This window comes from Chiloscyllium plagiosum, chromosome 21 (assembly GCF_004010195.1).
Source record: "Chiloscyllium plagiosum isolate BGI_BamShark_2017 chromosome 21, ASM401019v2, whole genome shotgun sequence".
Classification (NCBI taxonomy): Eukaryota; Metazoa; Chordata; class Chondrichthyes; order Orectolobiformes; family Hemiscylliidae; genus Chiloscyllium; species Chiloscyllium plagiosum.
This window is the reverse complement of record NC_057730.1, coordinates 30,657,894-30,675,565: the sequence shown is the minus strand read 5'-3', so window position 1 is coordinate 30,675,565 and position 17,672 is coordinate 30,657,894. Positions and strand designations below refer to the sequence as shown.

The 17,672-nt window shown below is 40.9% G+C and overlaps 1 long non-coding RNA gene across 1 annotated transcript in view; it reads left to right on the top strand.

Moving 5' to 3' along the window:
- The window catches only part of LOC122560394, an 89,680-nt gene that overhangs the window by 26,144 nt on the left and 45,864 nt on the right, over positions 1-17,672 (top strand). Inside the window, exon 2 of the long non-coding RNA XR_006314734.1 lies at positions 11,439-11,566. This is a non-coding gene — a long non-coding RNA (uncharacterized LOC122560394). The remainder of the gene's footprint in view (positions 1-11,438; positions 11,567-17,672) is intronic.

Here is a 17,672-nt window from a genome sequence, read left to right as displayed (position 1 = left end):
AACTGAGCACATTGCTCCAGCCAAGATCTGACCCAGGTTTAATTGTTGCCTTCCCCAAGTGCTCCAGCCTTCTTGAGCGAACAGCCAATATTTCATTCTTCTATATTTGACTTGCCATTTGTCTGGACTAAGTAATGAGTTGAGCGATATTGTGTTCAGCCTCTGTTTTAAAAAAACCCTACAGGACACAAACTGCGAGAATAGCAGTTTTACCAAAAGGGATTATAGGAAGAAAGTGTCTTCCACATTACACAGCAGAATTGAAACTCAACTATTCTATTTTCTTCTCAGAGCTGCAGGAAAGAAATGATTTAAAATGTTGCTTTAGGAAGATTAAGTTTATCCCTTTGAACAAGGTAACTGTGAACCGTACCTACCTTTGATGTGATTCTGAGAATCCCAGTATAAAATAATAACCGGTCCCCATCTGCTGTTCATAGGCTGAACTAACACCCTTCTTCAAACACACGCTAACATGGTTGGTCAATTCTGACAGGTCAGGCAAACTGTTTTCCAATTAGTTGTGTGCAGTACAGAGGATGATATTTAGAAAACAGCTGGTCAGTTGATCAAGCTATGCCCTTCACAGACTTTGCACCAGTTCTTCTTATGATGTATGGTGTTTTAATGCCGATTGATGTGAGTCTGTTGTATGTAGCCAACTACCTGGAAACTTAATTTAAGCGTACACTTCAGCAACTGACTGGGAGCTGACAAAATTAGAGAATACGAATCTCTCTCCTTACTCTCTAATAATCTCACTGCACGTCAGCAAAATGTTTATTGCATCTGTTCATGATCGTGAGCATTCAATCATCATCTGTACACAGAAGGGAACTGCACACAATACCAAGTCAGAGGAGAATGCACAGCCTCACTGATTCAAGGCCTAGCAGGTGGGGCCAAAGACAGGGTAAACATCCCTGCATGTGTAGGTCATGGTGTCTCAACTGGTTGCTCTCAATCACTCCCTGATTTCATCCTAAATCGATCCATCAACCCATGTCCCTCACACTTCCTGCTCTCTGTCATCTTACTGTGTATCTGCGAACACTTGGTCTGAATCTACTTTCTATTGCATTAATCCTACAGCTCTAACAGCTCATCAGTTATGTCACTTTTCTGGGCAGAGTTTTTAATTAAAGTTATTGTGCAGTTATGAAGCACAATAGTATCACATTATAACTGTTGCTCACAGCTGGCTGGCACTGACTGTGGTCTTCCAATGTATAAATAGAGGTAGAGACCACTCTGTCCATTGTGACTGTGATATTTCAAAGAGCAATCCAAATTGTCCCATTCCACTGCCCCAGTTGTAGTAATGTTAATTTTTCCAAGGTTGCAATATACTTGATGAACTAATGTAATGCCTTACCTGTAATCCTATGAGCTTCTCTAAATCAGATGCACAAAGCTTATGGCTCTGAACAGCAGTCAGATTCTTATTAGTCTAGCTTTTTCCCCCCACTCTTTGACCCCTTTCCTTGGCTTCTCTTCCACAGTTATTGACCTCTTAGCTCTCCCGCTTCCCTTTTCCCCCTTGAACCACCCTCTCTTCCCAACAATTGCAGTTCAACCTCAATCATCAATCATTTTTTTTTGCCGGCCACTATGGAGTCTCTCACTCTCCCAGTTTAACATATAAGACATTTGTCACATGGAATCAATAAAGAGCAGCATTCAACAAAACTAGCATGGTGTTGAACTACATCAGCAAGGCAGTTAAGTGAAAATTAGAGCCAGGTATGATCAAACTGTTTCAGAGGCTGCACCTTAAAAAACTTCACTGAGGTTGATGGGCTCCTCAACCACGCTGATCTCATTTCCTGCCCTTCAGCTCCCACACCTGTTTCCTCCTTCAGTGCATGGCTTTTAGAAGTCATTGGTGTAAAAGTGGAGTGAGTCACTGAACTGCCTAGAAACTTGTTAAAAGTCTTGACTTCAACAATGGATTGGGGGTGACCAGGAGAGAGCAAGAAATGCTGAGATTTTTTCCTCAATTTCTAGCAACCACTCTGCATGTAACAGAAGTACTTCAGAGCTGCAGTAAAGTTTTCTTATATTCACCTCGAACCCCACTCATCTCCTCATCCAACAGATCATCCTCTTACATCCCCAACCTCCAATGTAATGTCACCAGCTCTCACATTTTTTTCCTCACCAGCCCCCACTTTTCCCTGCCTCTGAACTTGCTTAAAACCTGTTAAATCTGTAAGAATTTCCAGTTCTGTGGAAGTTTTCACTGATCTGAATCATTAACTCTGTTTTTCTTCAGAAGCTGCCTAACTGAGTGATTATTTTGACATTTTACATGCCATTTCGAGTCAGACCATACCTTAAATACTGGGTTGAGTTCTTGTCACTAGAACACAAAGCGAAAAAGTTCAAGAGCCAGAGGCAGAGCAGAAAGACGTTATGATGCTGATTTCAGGATCAAGGTTCAGATTATTTAAAATAAACCTGAAGAGATTTGGGTTTTTCAGCTTGGAAGGAAAATTTATGAGAAATGAACTTGCAGAGGGATGTTAGATTGCTTTCAGTATAGAAAAAGGTTCACCTGGAACATAACTTTCTATGAAACTGCAGGAGGAGGCAAAGGTTCAAACTTATGAAATGAAATTTTATAACTGATAATCAGGCAATTCTTCTTCACAGGAAGGGATCAACGCATGAAGTAAACTTTCAGAGGGACCAGTGGAATATAAAACACAGAGCTATGTTAGGAAACAATTGAATGATACAAACCAGGGCAGTCTTCAGATCCCCACGCGGAGAAAAGTGGGTGGACTGAGCTGCCTCATCCATAAAGAACTTATGGTGCATTACACACAGGTGGGCGGCACCTGACCGTCATGCTGCTTATGTCAAGAGATGTGTCACCCAATTTTTCCCTGGAATCTTGAGTCATCCTCATTAAGTTTTACCTGCATTCTCACACTTGTGACATATGAAAAGCTCATGAGTTGGAATTAATCTAATAATTGTCAACTGAAAATCAATACAACAAATTACATTTGTATAGTGCCTTTAATGTAGTAAAATATTCCAAAGTACTTTCACAAGTTCATAATCAGACAGAAATTGACTCGGAGCCATGAACCTTGAAATAAATATTTTGATAAATGACCAAATGCTTGGCTAAAGAGTTAGGTTTCAAGCACTGTATTAAAGGAACATAGAGCTAGTGGATTGTAGCAGGAAAAAAAAGGAAAAATAACCACAAAGACTATTTGATTTGCAGGCTAGAGTTTTATGGGTAATCATTTTCCGATTTGCTTTAGGAATTCTTCACTTCTTTATTAACATATAGGTGACATTATTAATTTTGTTTCTAAAATTGATATTCAAATGGCGTGAAGCCAGAGGGAAGTGAGGTAATGAGAAACTAATGTCATTTCACAAACACTGATAAAAGCTAATAAAAACGTCAAATGTATAAAGCATTCATTATTTCTTTTATCGTTTCTTAAATTCTCTCTTTATTACAGCCAGACTCTTTTTCTTGTCAATTTCCATTTCAGTCATTTCTTCATAAATGAGCCCAGCCTTCTCTCTTTAAATAGAGAGCAGTTTCCAAAACAGTAACTCAGATCACCAAATGAATATTGGACTTTAAATTCTATAGTTGGGAGTTTCTGATTGTAAACCAAGGAAAATATGTTGCTGTCAAGTGAATAGAGAATCCTGTTTAGTTGTTGCGCACCCATGTTTGAAATTTTAGAGATGTGAGTTCTGCTTTAGTTTGTAGCATTTCTAACTACACAGTTCAAGCATCAATTGCAAACGTTTGCCCATATTTAAGGCTCCCAGTAATGAGGGAGTGCTGCACTGCTTAATGATCAGTATTGAATAACTCCTCAGTTTCAGGGGGCAGTGCTGAGAGAGTACTACACTACTAGAAGATCAATATTGACGGAGTACTGCAGTATTGGAGGGTCAGTACTATGGGTGTGCTACACTGACAGAGTTAGCACTGAGGCAACACCGCACAGTTAGAGGGCAGCAGTAAGGTGTGCTGCAGTTCTAAAGGGACAGTACTGAGGGAATCTGCAGTGTAAAGACTGTGTCTTTTTACTTTTTGCACTTTTTCTAACCCGTAGACTGAAATGAGAATGAATTGTTTTAAAACTAAGGATTTGTAAAGGAGGCTACATGTTTTGAAAGTAACAAATTTGACACATATTGCAAAGAATCTGTGAGGCTGTGGGTTCCAGCAATATCCAGCTGGAAGTCAAGGGAAGCAGTGTGAAGCAGTTTGGTTAATGGACTCAGGACCAGTTATCAATGACAAAGGTCCTCTAACTGCCCACAACGATGTGGTTGTCAGACAACTGAACAGACAACTGTGAGCAAGACAGAGAGAGGCTTATCAGACCAGAAGAGAAATCAACAAGTCTGCAGTAGCCAGAAACTCTCTCTCTCTTCCAATTATTTTCACTAAGCAACTTTAAACCTGAAGAAAACCAGTTTGCTTCAGACCTTTGCTTCTTTGGATGCTGCCATTTGTGACTTTAAGTTAGATAAGTCAAAGACTTCTCATAAGTGAGCCAGCCACATTGTGCCTCCTGCAAACCAGTAGAAGCATTCAGAAAAGGGGAGGTCAAGAACAGATCGCATGAACAAAGACAATGGAACTGTTCAACCATTTTTCCCTCTGCCCACATGTATTTAGCTTTTCCTATTTGTTTCCCTGCCTGTATGTATACCGGAGCATTTATAAGTGGTTTAGAGTTTTAATTTGTAGAGTTCACTTAATTTAGTTTAATTATTTACCTATAGTTAGAATCTAATTACCTAATAATAAATAGTTTTTTTCTGCAGTGATTGTAATGAGGTCAGCTCGCTGGACCTCCTAGAATATGAGTTCCTTAATTGGGGTTGTTAATGTGGTCCAATCAGGGAACCCTGGCTGATGTAAAAGGGCAGAGTGTTAGTCTGGTGTGTGACTCTGTATGAAGCAGTACTATAGTCAATGGGTGTTCTTTTGTAAATGAAGGGTGACTTGGTGACTGGATACCCGCATCTGTAGAGTTATTTCAATTTTTTGTTCAGTACAGAAGCCTGGTTCGTCTTTTCTATCAACATGGTTCTGAAAATCATATTGCATATTTCTTTTCAAAACTTTAAATTTTGTGATGATTCCTGGAATTGAGGGCCTTGATTTTCACCATGCTATGACAGATGACAGATTTGCCCTTCTACTGAGATGCTAAACACTAAAATTAACTCCTTGAATTGAGTAGCTAGAATGGTTAATAAAAATTAGTGGGCACTATGTTTAATGTGACATTCTGCTAAAATTTATTGTTTACAAATTGCACCTCAACACAGACAGTCAATTTACAGGAGAACCATAGATCTACCTCTTTGTTTTTGGTTTGGGATTGCTGTGAATGAAACTGAATTCAACAAGGAGTTCATTTCACTCGAGAACAGCTGCAACAAGTACAGCCTTCTATTGTTTTATTGGGAGCAGACAGAATGAAAGAGAGTGTTATCTGACCCGGCACTGAGCAGTACCAAGACCTTCTGGCTGTATGTAATCAAGCGATTCCAAAACATCTGCAGAATGAAAAGACAGCATTCTGTGAGGATTAGCCTTCACCCAGGTCTCGTCCCTGTTCTCCCAGTGAAGAGTTGGTGCTGGACTGACAGATTCAGTCAATTTGAATTCTGCCTGTTTGGAATTGATAATCCAAAACCTATCCCTTTTTTTTAATCCAATTTGAACATTCGGTTATTACTCCTGAGCTGCCAGTAAGAAACCCAATCCACTTCCCAGGAAGGTATTGATTTTATTTTAAATTATCATCTTGCCTCAGTGGCAGACTGAGGGAGAATGATGTGTGAGAGTCGCCTGTGTTTAAAACAGAATACATCAGAGGAGGTGGGCTGAGTGATGACTTCATGGAGTAATAGTGGTCAGTCTGTAACACCTTAGCTGCCAGAAGGGCTGATCAGGAGCAAAGTGCCCTTTTTCTTTCTGTTGGACTTGCTGAGGCAGTTGGACCAATTTTAACCCGTTCACTTCCACACAGCTACATTCAAACCCAGTACAATGACTGCTCTGTAACATTGAGCTGGGTTTTAACACCAAAAGACTGGATTGAGCTTGGAACAGAGACTACCTTTTTTTTAAAAATGTCAAACGTGACCTCAACTCACCCACTTCTAGATTTAACAAGGGCAAGGCAATCGATACAAAGCCACTTGCAGTAAGTTGCAACCATTTGCAATAGATACAACCCACTTGCAGTAGGTTAGCTCAATAATGGCAATTTAGATTTTTAAATGATTTAATCTGTTTTAAAGGTTTAATAAGGGAGAGATTCAGAAATATCAGCAGCTCCAGTGAGGTAAGAATCAACTTCATAGATCCTGACAATATTTCTTTAGTGGGTCAGGACAAACAGAAGTGCTACCCCTGAGGCTAACGTTCTACCACCAGATCATTCCTCAAAACAAAGCTCCTCAGGTCCAGGATTGGGGTTCCCCTGAGACTGGTCACCCACTCACACCTTCAGGATCATGGATTGGACCTACCTGCTCCTTGCAACCTGCTTTGGCATGGTCCCCATTCAATTGTCAGATAAGTCCTTGCATCAGACTAACTTCCAGATGGACAACCTGTAAGTAGCAAAAGAACATTGCTATGAAGTTAAAACTATGTATGAAGAGACACCATCTCCAAGCCTGAACCCTGCCCATGCAACTTACTCCTGTTAATATCCAGGCTCCTACATTTACATCAGTATTTCCAGATTCTAAACAGTGACTTTGAATGTCACCTCTCTGATGAAAAGGCTTTGGAATTATTGAACATCCATCACTCAGAGGAAAAGTTCAGTTCAGTGCTCAAGTAAAATCACCCTCTTTTTACTACAGATACTAATCCTTGGCTTTTCTAGGCTAGTGTGTACCTCTTAACCAATGAAAAGCGTAATAAATGCCATATCCCTGCCATAGAGACCTAGCATTCAACTCTGCAAAATCTACACATTAAATCAGATTAAAAGGTGAATGCAGTTGCCTGAATTACCACATGATCCTATGGAACCATACAGCATCAAAACAAACCCTTCAATCCAACTGCTCCATGCCAGACATGTTCCCAAACCAAACTAGTCCCACTTGCCTGCATTCCTCCATATCCCCCCAAACCTTTCCTATTCATGTATTTATCCAAATGTCTTTTAAATATTGTAACTGTACCTACATCCATCACTACCCCTGGCAGTTCATTCCACACATTAACCGTCTCATCTCTGTGTAAAAAAGTTGCCCCCTCATGTTCTTTTTAAATCTTGTTCCTCTCACCTTAAAATATTACCCCACAGTTTTGCACTCCCACACCCTAGGGAAAACCTCCTTGCTATTCACCTTTTCTATGCCCCTCATGATTTTACAAACCTCTGTAAAGGTCACCTCTCACCCTCTTATGCTCCAGTGAAAACCATTGCAGCCTATCCAGCTTATCTTTATAATTCAAACCTCCCATCCCTGGCAATAGTGTACTGGCACACTTGCTTATCTCTCTCCATCTTCCTTTTCCCACTTTAATTTCCTGCTATTTTGCTAAAGGAACTGATATTTTCTGAAACAAAATCTCCATCCCCTCCAAACAACTCATTGAAAGTGACCAAGTCTGTTCTGTGTAAGTTGATGGTTTCACCGTGTATCTGAGAAGCATCATATGGATAGGGGATAGGTGGCAGTACGATTCCCAATGAAGCATCTTTGGGAACCATCTGACTTGGGAATTAATATGATAGAACTGCAGCCTCTTTGGCTATGTGCATTTACATCATTTTCTAATATTTCATCTCAGGCTTAAGCCAGTTTATTTTTGGACTCAGCCAGTGTGCGTTCTATTTTATAGGTGAGATCTCCCTCTATGTCTACAACTTGAAGGGCCAAGAGCCAAGGAAGTGTAACCTTACTTGTTCTTTCATACTTCCTGGAACTGTCCTTGTAGTTATGTCTTTCTCCTGCTTGACATTTATATCAAGTGTGGTGTCTAACCTCCCAAGTACCTCTGTATTAGCTAGCTTCACAGTAAGGAATTCAATCAGGGATTTTCCTGGGTCACCTTGTCCCTTTAGCTCTTTTATCCCATACTTTGTTCCTTCATTGACCCTTACCACATTGTATTAACACAGTGGTTTGTCTTGTTCTTGTTTATATATATCTTTTAAACATGTTTATGTGGCACAGCCTTGTTTCTTTCTTGAGTTGGGGATGTTGAATCAGGTATTTGGCCGCATTGACCTTTTTGCCCAATGCAGTACAAACCACAAACCTGTTCAAACTTCAGAATGCCTCTCTGCCTGTCTTGGCTGGGAGGTATTGCAGTGTTTCTTTATAACCACAGCACATGCTTTACTGATTTGCACACAGAAGGCAAGGCACATAATTCAACAATGACGTTTTCTCCCACTGATCCAGCAAATCTTCTGTGATCAATTTCTTTTCTCCCAAAGGGATTTTAGAAATCTCACCCTGAAAAGCTGGAGGACACAGAGTCATTGAATAATTTTTAAGGCAGATGTAGATAGATTCTTGTTAAGAAACAAGATGAAAGATTATCCAGAAGGCAGGAATGTGGATTTGAGTTTACAATCAGATCAGCCATGACACTACTGAATGGCCATGCAAACTCAAGCATACTTAAAGGGATCTTTTATCTCGTTCCCGTAGATTAGTACTGGTGGGCTGAAGCCCATCAATTCATTGGGCAAATCTCTAGTTACAAATAGCAGAGCATGTAAACGCTTGTCCAGTGGTCGGACTAATCACAGTAGTATGCTCTGATCATAGTATGCCCAGGATATGATTATATTGGGTGGTATGCTGAGGATTTTAATTGTTCAATGCTGAAGCTGTACATAACCTTCTGAATTACACAGGAGATAAAATGTGAGCCGATTGGAACTCTTCAGGTGTCCATATTTGTTGGAAAAACACACCAGGGATTTTGTTGTGACTTTTCTAAGGAGTGATGGTTTGGAGGCACTGACAATCCACCCTAGTTTTGGGCAAGTGTTCACTTACCAGAACTCTGCTGAAATCTTCATCGGAATTAGGTTCAGGGATTTGTGGGGCAGATGTGTGTAGGTTACTTTTTTCCAACAATCTGACAGGTATGGTAGATCCTACAAACTTGAACCACATCTTTGTAGAAGTGAGGCCAGTAAAAATGCTGGTTTATCTGAGTCTGGGTTTCTCAGATACCCCATACCCAACCATTGGAATTTGTGGGAAATCTTTAAGATTGCTTTATAATATGCAGAAAGAGCTGTATTTTGTTAACCTCTATCCCACTTCTCAGCAGATCATTGAGTAAGTCTTCCCATTTATTAAGTAATAGCATTGAGGAACCCCTTCTATTTTTGGCTCTGTGCGTGTTTATTCCTAAATTTGAATTTATTTGTTGAGCCTCAATCAAGGAGTATCTGTTGAACACCTCCTACTCCTCATTTAAATTCCCCCCAAACATTCTCAGTTAGCCAGATCTCTGGGTCATCTACACAAAGTACTCACTCAGCTCTCTCTTGAGAAGCACATTTAACCATGGACTGGGTCACTATGCAACTAGGAAAAAATCCAGAGACTTCCTCCTGCAGCTTTTCCATTTCTGATTTCATTTGGCTTCTCTAAGAGTATCAGAAAAGCCAGCACACTACCCTCAACAAAATCATTATCCCCAAAAGCAAATCTAATGCAGCTAATCACAATCAAAAACCCTACAGCATGGGAGCAGGCCATTCAGCTCATCAAATTCACACCAACCCTCTGTAGAGCAACTCATCCAAACTCAACACCCTACCCAATAATCCTGCATTTGTCATGGCTAATCCACCTAGCCTACACATCTTTGGATACTATGGCAATTTATAATGGCCAATCCATCTAACCTGCATATCTTTGGACTGTGGGAGGAAGCCAGAGCACCAGGAGGAAACCCCCACAGATGTGAGGAAAATGTGCAAACTCCACACAGAGAGTTGCCCAAGGCTGGAATCAGACTCGAATCCCTGGTAGTGAGGCAGCTATGCTAACCACTGAGCCACTATGCTGCCCTACCATAACCAGTCCAGAGTCTAGGTCACATTTTAAATGGACTCAGTATAGATCTACGGACCTACCTTCAATAACCTTTACTAGAACTTTCACATTCACTATACACTCTGATGGATAGATTGAGTCCTTATCTCCTATTTCACCCCTTCACTAACCAAAGACAAAGAGGTTTTAAAAGAAAAGGTACTTTAACATCCTGTGTGCTGTAACATTTATTAAAAGATAAAGGACAGGTTTTGTCGTAAGTTTAAAAAGAGGATAAATGTTCATGAGTCAACATCCAAAATATAGTTGTAAGAGTGCACACTCACAGGGACACCACAGACACACATTCAAGAAAAGTGACAAAAGGTAGTATACACTTCAGTCTGCAAAGTATACATTTTCACCATTGTACTTACTTCAGTTGAATTAACTTGAGCAAATTAGAGTCAACTCAGATGCAGAAAAGTACAATATCTTAAAATGATCAGTAAAAACCACAGACTGCAGCAGTTCAAGAAAATGGCTCACCACCACTTTCTTACCGGAAAGTATATGCATAGGCAATAAACGCTGCCTTTGCCAGTGATGTGCACAACCCATGAATGAATAAATAAAATAAAATGCAGACTGTCAGTGACAGAAATGAACTAGTTGATACAGTCAGGTCTTGTGATTCAAACCTGGTCTCCTCGATGAAGCAAGTTGCTGCTGTATTGATTAGCTGTTCACAAATGCAACTTCATGTGATTTACCTTGCAACTATGTCTGAATATTTGTGACCTCTGAGAAAATTAAATCTAGGAGCATCTCATACTCACTAGCTATCCATCTCCAAGGTTGGGATCTGTCTGAAATCTGCATATATAAAAGATATGTTGCAGCTGGAGGCTGGGAGAATAATGCTGCACCTGCACCTATTAATCTTTCCATAGTCAAGTTCAACATCAATCTGAAATGTTAATATTGTTTCCATCTTTACAGATGCTGCCAGACCTGCTGAGTATTTCCAGTACTTTTTATTCCAAATGTTTTTGCCTTTCAAAGTGCCAACTCATTTTTAAAAATAGACATAGACACAGGCCCAAAATGGCCTTCCTCTACACTGTATGATTCTGAGAAACCAGTGGCAAAGTCCATGTTTCTAAGTATGTCTGATCAAGTATTCCCTTGCCTTTCTTGATAGTTACTCAACTTGACTGCCTGAATCCTTTAGTAGTACTATAAAATCTGGTCAAAATTATGACATTCGAGGGTTCATCTCTCCCAGTTCAGCCTCTGCCTTTAAGCTGCAGAGTGAAATAGTTGTTGTAGCAAACTCTGGTGTCAAACATACTCATACCAGCCTTTGTTATGAATATATATGTATCTTCCAGATCTATGGGACCATAGTGAAGGAGTTTGAACCAATAAATCTGGGATATGACAGAGCATGCAAAACCCTGGAAACTCCTATAATGAATTCTCATAGTAATTGTCTCTTCACTCTGAAAGCTAAGAAGCGGTAAGTCTGAACAGTTTTTATTGGTACTGATTTACTGGTGAGAAATGGCAATGGGATTGATCTGCAGGCTAATGCTTACCATGCTTTTATGACATCCTTCTAAACACTGCTAGATAACTCCCTTATGATAAATGGATTAACATGGAAGCTAAAATACAGAATAAAGTCATTGGTGGATGTTAAATGCTGAGCAGTTCATCAGTAAAACTGACAATGATTTTAAGGTTTTTATTTTTATTGCCATTCTCCCATATGCTATCTGTGATTTAGGAACATAGATCATACGATATAATTTCCCCTTCCCTGGCAATGGGAAGAAAGTACAGAAAATTCAGCGAGAATGAAAAAAAAATCAGAAACTTGGCATCAAGAATATGCTTTGCAAATTTTTCTCTTCAACTTTAAATGGCACCTTTTAGAATAGGAACATAGGAGCAGGAGAAAGCCATTCAACCCATTGAGCCTGCCTCACCATTCAATATGATTGTGGCTAATTTGAGCGTTTCAATGCCCATTCCCGTAATATATTGGTAATCAGAAATCCATCAATCTCTACCTTAAACATACTCAAAGACTTAGCTTTCACAAAGTGACTTGGAAATATATCACCATTCCTTCAGTGTTGTTGTGTCAACATCCTGGAACAACTTACCCAATAGCATTGTGGGTGGGCCTACAGCTCATGGTCTGCCACCTCTCAAGATCACCTTCTCAAGGAATATAGGAGTGGGGAGTTCACGTTGCAGCTGTACAGGACATTGGTTAGGCCACTTTTGGAACATTGCTTGCAATTTTGGTCTCCCCCCTACAGAAAGGATGTTGTGAAACTTGAAAGGGTTCAGAAAAGATTTACAGGGATGTTGCCAGGGTTGGAGGGTTTGAGCCATAGGGAGAGGCTGAATAGGCTGGGGCTGTTTTCCCTGGAGTATTAGAGGCTGAGGGGTGACCTTATAGAGGTTTATAAAATCATGAGGGGCAGAACTAGAGGGTATAGGTTTAAGGTGAGAGGGAAAAAGTTTAAAAGGGACCTGTGGGTGCAACATTTTCACACAGAGGGTGGTGCTTGTATGGAATGAGCTGCCAGAGGAAGTGGTCGGGGTTGGTACAATTACAACATTTAAAAGGCATCTGGATGGGTATATGGATAGGAAGCGTATTAGAGGGGTATGGACCAAGTGCTGGCAAATGGGACTAGATTAATTTAGGATATCTGGTCGGCATGGATTAGTTGGACCGAAGGGTCTGTTTCCGTGCTGTACATCTCTATGACTCTATGACTCTGAAGGTATTTACCAGAACGACTTAAAGGATGTGCTTTCTCAAAATGGACTTTTGAAGATAACTATTCCAGAGATCTAAAGTCAAGAAATTATGAATCATGGGTTTGTCAAAAGGCATGAGTACATGCTCAAATAACTGAATTGATTCAAGTACAATCCATTATACATCAGTCTTACAACATTTTATAGTTGTCTTCTCCAAAAAGTATTTCTTCAAGTTGCTGATAACTCAAACGTTGGGCTCTATTATTTCCTAAACAGGGAAAAGCTTCTGACAACTGAAGCACAAAAGGACTTACGAATCCTCATTCAGGATACTTTTAAGGTTAAAATGCAGGCCCAGTTGGCAATGAGGAAAGCAATGTGATGTTAGCATTCATTTCAAGAGGGCTTAAATGCAAGAGCAGAGATGTACTGCTGAGGCTGTGTAAGGCTCTGGTCAGACCGCATTTGGAATATTGCAATCAGTTTGGGCCCAATATCCAAGGAAGGATGTGCTGGCATTGGAGGGTGTCTGTGAAGGGCTTGTCATATGAGGAATGGTTGAGATCAGTGCTCAGTGGGTTTGGAAGACTGAGGGGAGAATCTTGTTGAAACTTAGAGTATTGAGGGACTGGATAGAGTGGATGTGGAGAAGATTTTCTATTGTAAGAGAGACCTGGACCCAAGGGCACAGATTTGAAGTGAAGGGATGACCTGAGATGAGATTGAATTTCCTCAGTTAGAGGATGGTGAATCTGTGGAACTCATTGCTTCAGAACACTGTGGAGGCCAAGTTGTTGTGTGTATTTAAGACGGAAATAGATAGTTTTTTTGATTTGTAAGTGGATCAAATGTTACTGCAAGAAGACTGGAGAGAAGGTTGAGAAACATATCGGCCATGGATCAAATGGCAGAACAGACCTGATGGGCCAAAGGGCCTAATTCTGCAGCTATATCTTATGGCAGCTTGGTGGCTCAGTGGTTAGCACTGCTGCCTCGCAGCGCCTGGGACCTGGGTTTGATTCCAGCCTCGGGCAACTGTCTGCGTGGAGTTTGCACATTCTCCCTGTGTCTGGTGAGTTTCCTCCGGATGCTCTGGTTTCCTCCCACAGTCCAAAAGATATGCATGTCAGGTGAATTGGCCATGCTAAATTGCCCATAGTATTAGGTGCATTAGTAGGGGAATGGGTCTGGGTGGGTTACTCTTCGGAGGGTTGGTGTGGACTTGGGCCGAAGGGCCTGTTTCTGCACTGTAGGGAATCTAATCTAATCATGTTTCACAGTCTATCTTCTCGTCCCTCTTATTCTTCAACTGCCTTTGGATTTTCTTTATTTTATCCACCACATGTTTTTAATAGTCCCTTTTCACTATCCTAGTTTCTCTTTAAGTAGGTCTCCTGCTGGTTTGAGTCCCTGGTATCTGTCATAAACCTCACTATATTTCCTTATCCAATCTTACACATTCTTTGACATCCAGGAACATCTGGACTTGTTGATTGCACCTTTCACCTTATGGGAATAATGTTGGATCTGCACTCTCACTATTTCCTTTTTGAAGGGTGCCCACAAACTGATGTAGATTTTCTGACAAGGAGCTGGTCCCAGTCCACTTTGGCCAGATCCTGCTTCTCATATTAAAATCTGCCTTAACTCAGTTCAGAATCTTTACTTGCTATTCACCTTTGTTCTTTTCCAAAACTACCTTCAGTTTTACTGAATTATGGTCACTATCGCTGAAAAGTTTCTCTACTGACACATCTACCACATGTCCAGCTTTGTTCCCTAAAATTACACCCAGCTCTCTCTTATAGGACTTCCTATGTGTTAGCTTTGAAAGCTGTCCTGGATATATTTTAAGAATTATGCCCACTCCAAGTTTTTCACACTTGGAGCCATGATCACCAAGCATGAAAAGCCATGAGAACCCCATTGAAACTTCCTCTCAGAATGAAACAAGCTGGGTTTGGACTTTGTTTATTTGTTGAAGATTCTATTATTAATCAGGCCCCTGTTCAATAAAACAGATATGAAAGCCTTGTTTTTTTTTTGCAGTCTTTGGCCTTTTCTGTTGCTCAATAAATGATTCCTGATCATTTAGATTGTACACTTGATGTCTTCAGGTGTTCTGTCTTTCAAGTATCTACATGACAGGTCTTACTGGTCATCAGGGGAAACGCAGCAGTCAATGAAACAGTGTACAAACATCAAATGACACTAAGATGAGGTAACTCTTAAGACTTTAGTCAGCACATCATAACTGGTGCTATGCGGTGAAGTCTCTCATGATAGCCCCAGGTTGAATCCTGAAGGATTTCCTTTTGATGTTTCCATCATCAATAACTCTTTAAGGTTCAAAATGTGCATAGATGAGAAACATTGCCCTGAAATAATTGAGCATCATTTGGAACAGCATTGAAACTGTAAGAGGCAATACTTCTTGCAGTTTTTTTTAGCAAAACAATGTGCTAAAGAGGAGAATGGGCATGTAACGTGTCCATTACACATCTCCCAGCATTGATTGGCAATATTCAAAATCTGAGACATAGCATGAACCTTTCTCTACAGAGATACATGGAATGATCACGGATTCCGTCCTTTCATTTACAAGGTGGGTGTAAGTGTAGAAGATTACACAGGTCAGGTCCCAGCACATTCCCTACACAATGCAGTTGGCCACAATGTCCACATTACAGTTCATCACCTTGGGTGCTATCATCAAGATTATAATTCAGGGATCCTTGATGGCTGCGACTATGTGCAGTCAGGAAACTAATTAATTAGTTGTAAGTGTTGAGCAATACTTGGCCATTATATTTCTTTCATCCTTTGAAAGTCTAAAGAAGCTGCTCATCTCTCCTTTGAGTGTGACTTAACCAGTTCTGACACAGAAAATGACAGGAGAGGAAGCATTTGAAGAGTGCATGATATATGTACAAAGATGCACGGTTATTTACAAACTGTGTCTCCCATAGCACCTGTGGGCCCTCAGTAGGTTTCTAAGTGCAGTTCCAACTTCTGCAGCTGAGGTAGACGGGGTCTGCTCTATTGGAGGAGAAAGTGAGGTCTGCAGATGCTGGAGATCAAAGTTGAAACTTTATTGCTGGAACAGGACAGCAGGTCAGGAATCCTGAAGAAGGGCCTGTGCCCGAAACGTCGAATCTCCTGTTCCCTGGATGCTGCCTGACCTGCTGTGCTGTTCCAGCAATAAAGTTTCAACTCTGCTCTATTGGCCCAGAAGAGTTGGCTGGTTGCACCAGGGCCTGGACATGCTAGGGTGAACTATCCAAATATAGGTTCACCCTCTTCAGCTTGAACTTTTGCAGGCTTTGGAAGCACAGGCAGAGGGGCCTGACATTTCTTGAGCCACCTAAGAGAAACCTTCTGAGGGTCCTACGTTTGGTTCCTCCTTCCAATGGAGGGAGTACCTGGAGTGGGGCTGAGAGCAATTTTGTCTAATTCTTGTCTTTCCTTTAATGCTAAGCACCTATGGCTATATTGAGAGAGTGGGGTCTGTGTGGATATCCAGCACAAATTGAGTGTGCTGGGGCTGAGTTCATGGCTATTGTCACTCTGTAGTTGAGCATTCTAACAGGCCTTGCCATTTACACACCTCCATTAATGTAGCAGGTCAGATTCCATCCTGCTCCCATTTCTCCAGGACAGTGAAAGTATGGTAGGCAAGGGCCTTTTTAAAAGTGTTGGAACTGCCAGTTTGGGAAATTCCTTGACTCAACCTTATTATCCCCTCCATGAAAATCCAGTTCCGTGTCATTTTATGTGTGTGAATTCCTGTGCTGCTGGCTTGCAGGACATATTGACATTGTCACGAGGTTTTACTAGATGGTCAGTTAGACAGTATCTCTCAATCTCTGTGCGTCACTCTCCAACCTTCAATGCCCCTTGGAGCACCGCAAAGCTGTCCTAGTTTGGATGCAGTTCCAATTAAGCTAGCTCCTGATTGATTCGTAAAAAGGTTGATTAATGAAACATTGTAGAAGGAGCTTTACTCTGGATCCAACTGTGCTGGAGTTGACCTGGGAGCACTTGATGGAGCAGGGTAGAGGGACATTTATTTCATATCCAACTCATGCTACACCTGCATGGCAATGTTTCCAAGCACAGTACAGAAGGAGCTTTTACATCATGGGTTAATACAGAGTATCTTCCCCAGGAGTGATGAAGCTATGCAAACTCATTAGATTGTCCCTCCTCTGCATTACTATTTCTTTGATAAGGATGTCCATTCTTAAAATAGTTTGAAGAAAATGAATATTGCAAGGCTGAAAGCAAACTTTTCCATTACAAATTGAACCCATGTAAGAATTAAAATTAAATTAGAATCTTATTTAAATAAAATTAATTCAGCTTCACCTAGACTTGTCCATCAGGACTCTTAAAGGAAAAAAGAACTTGCGTTGTTACAACAGCTTTCATGACCCCAGCACTCCCAAAGTATATTATAGCTAATTCATTACTTTCTGAAGTATGGTCACTGTTGTAGCATAGGAAACATGGCAGTCAATTCACACACAGCAAGGTCCAACAAGTAGCAATGTGGTAATGGTCTATTCACCCCTATCACTGACACATATTGGCCAGAATACTGGGGAGAACTCCCATGACCATCTAAATGATCACCTCAGAGGGCAGACAGACCGAGTTGGCAGTGGAGTAACATGCTCCGACCAGAGCTCATCCACTCCATCCATTCCATTTTTTCTTTTTCACTTTCTTTTCTCTCTCATTTACCTTTTCTGGTTTTTGTTATTTTGCCAGGGACCCAGAACAGAGTGGGGGCCAGCCAGTGGCCCAGGGCCGGGGGAGCGGGACCAGTGACCCGGAGT